Below are 2,569 nucleotides of genomic sequence, written 5' to 3'. Positions count from 1 at the left end.
AGAAGGCACCGACCTCCTTCCTCAGACCCCTCATTCCCTTCACTGCTCCCCCAGGACCCCTCTCTAACGACGAGGTGTTCTGCAATCTTTCAGCCCCCAAGAAGAACAAATTCCCGCCACACACAAGATGGCAGCCAGACACCTACCGGAGGGAACAGCAGCGCCACCACTCCCGCTCGGCCGGCCTCTCGTCTCCCTTTTCTAATTCTTTGGAACTTCCTTTGAGGACAAGATACCCAGTTTGTGGAAGATGTCACTCCACTGGGTCTTTGCGGGGTGCAGGGTGGCCGAAGGGTGAGGAAGAGGTTCCTGGCAGTTTTACATGTGGGCCCGTGGGGCGGCGTTGAGTGGGATCCTGTACAGTCTTTCACAGCCGGGAGTGGCCACGCTCTGGGTGAGGTAGGAAAAAGGACAGAAATGGGTGTGTGGTGATGGAGTATTATGGGACACACACTGTAGCACAGGGACACCTAATCACAGTTTAGTTTTGTTCTTTTAAGCTCCTACTAGTATAGAGGTAAGCCAATACCTCCCAAAGTTCTTAGAACTGTGAACTTAAGAATCCATGATCACTTGCTATGTATTCTCCTGTCTGGAACAGCGTGAAGGAGCAAACACTCTGGAAATAAGGATCACATTTGCTTTTTTGCAAACACGCAGAGAGCTTAGGCGTGAAAAGCCAACTTGCAGGGTGTACGTGTTTAGCTCCCCTGCTGTCTGCTGTCCCGGCCAGCTCCTGACTGCTTACACACAGCTTGCAGGCCTGTGGAGGACCAGGTGACTCCGAGCCCTCAGGGAGCAGTTTAAGCCGTTACTCAATCTTGTTTTAAGGTAATGTGACCGTGACCGCTCAGGTAAGTGTTGCTCCACAAAGTGAGTGGTTCAACCCCCCCAGCCTTTCTGAGGGAGAACAATGAGGTCATCTGCTTCTGGGTAGATTTACAAAGCCTCTGAAACCCTCTAAAGCAGTGGTTCTCAACCTGTGGGTTGCGACCCTTTGGGGGTTGAATGATCCTTTCACAGGGGTCACCTAAGACCATCGGAAAATGCATCTTTCCAATGGTCTTAGGAACTGAGACACCACTCTTCTATCCGCCTCCAGGCCAGTCCGCCCACATGCAGATACGCCCACCTATGATGACCCGGCGTGAAGACTGTTACCCATGGGACACCATGCTTCAAAACAAAATTTCATTTATTTGTCATTAGAAACAAAGTTCACCATATATACTCACAAATTGTTTTTGTGATTAATCACTATGCTTTAATTATGTTAAATTTGTAACAAAGAAAATACATCCTGCACATCAGATATTTACATGACGATTCCGTACAGTGCAAAATTACAGTTATGAAGTAGCAACAAAAATAATTTTATGGTGGGGAGGTCACCACCACGTGAGGAACTGAATTAAAGGGTCACAGCATCAGGAAGGGTGAGAACCACTGCTCTAGAGGGTCACTATGAGTCAGAGTTGACTTGAAGGCCATGGGTCTAAGTGCTGACTTTCCTCTTCCTTGAACACAGAACGCCCTGGAGGCGTAGTGCTTCCATTTTGGGTTTCAACCCACAGGGTCAGAAGTTCAAAACTACTAGTCTCGGGCTAGAGAAAAATGGACTTTCTACTCCTATGAACAGGAGACTCACAGGGCTGCTCTCCCTGCTCTATGGGGCCCTGTGAGCTGGCACTGACTTGTTGGCAGGGAGTTTGATTTGGTCTGCTCTGTGCACATCGCCTCACTTTAGGCCGCTCCCTCTTCCTCTTTTCCCTTTCTCTAAGTCTGACCCTGTTTTCCTCTTTGCCTGCTGATGCCTGTTGGAAAGGGAGTGTCCCGCCCCACTCCAGATTTAGTGAAAGAAGTTCAGTTTGGGTCCTTTCTTTGATAGTGGAAATGTCTTTGTCCTGCAAGGGGCATGCCCTTTAGGGTCTTCTTTACCCCTCTCCGGGGGAGCCAGTATCCCCTCCTGCTGCTACACAAGAAGCAGGAGTGTCCATTTTGTTCAGATTCTCCTCCCCTCCCACAACAGGTCCATTGATATGGAGAGGGACAGGAGCCCTGGTAGCACAGTGGTGAAGATGGGCTGCGAGCTGCATGGTTGGCAGCACCAGCCAACCAGTCGAAGCACCACCAGCCGCTGCTGGAAAGAGAGACGGGCTTGCTACCCCTGTAAGCAGTTACAGTCTCGGAAACTCGCGGGGCAGTTCTACCCTGGCCTGTAGGGTCGCTGTGAGTCAGGGCAGTGAGTTTGGTTTTTAGGGAGAGGGGAAACCTCATCTGGATGATGCACTCTTGCTAAGCGTGCTCATTAACATGTCTTCTCATTCTGCTGCAGGACGCTGAGTCGGGAAACAATCTTCAAAAGAGCAGACAGCATCCATCTTCTACGTCATCCCTGCTTGACCACAGCTCCCACGTCGGCCTGAGGTGTCAGCATCAGAGAACAAAAAAACCCTATCATTGTGAATGAGGAGGGGTGCGGAGTGGGGACCCAAAGCCCATCTGTAGGCAACCGGACATCCCCTTACAGAAGGGTCACAAGGAAGAGATGAGCTAGTCAGGGTGCAGT

General features: G+C 50.4%; 1 pseudogene; it reads right to left on the bottom strand.

Moving 5' to 3' along the window:
* Positions 1-2,569, bottom strand: part of LOC115872750 — a 20,679-nt pseudogene that overhangs the window by 1,389 nt on the left and 16,721 nt on the right.

This window comes from Echinops telfairi, unplaced genomic scaffold (assembly GCF_000313985.2).
Source record: "Echinops telfairi isolate 266 unplaced genomic scaffold, ASM31398v2 ScPeMD7_7457;HRSCAF=8495, whole genome shotgun sequence".
In the NCBI taxonomy this organism is placed as follows: domain Eukaryota; kingdom Metazoa; phylum Chordata; class Mammalia; order Afrosoricida; family Tenrecidae; genus Echinops; species Echinops telfairi.
This window is presented reverse-complemented; position numbering and strand designations above follow the sequence as displayed.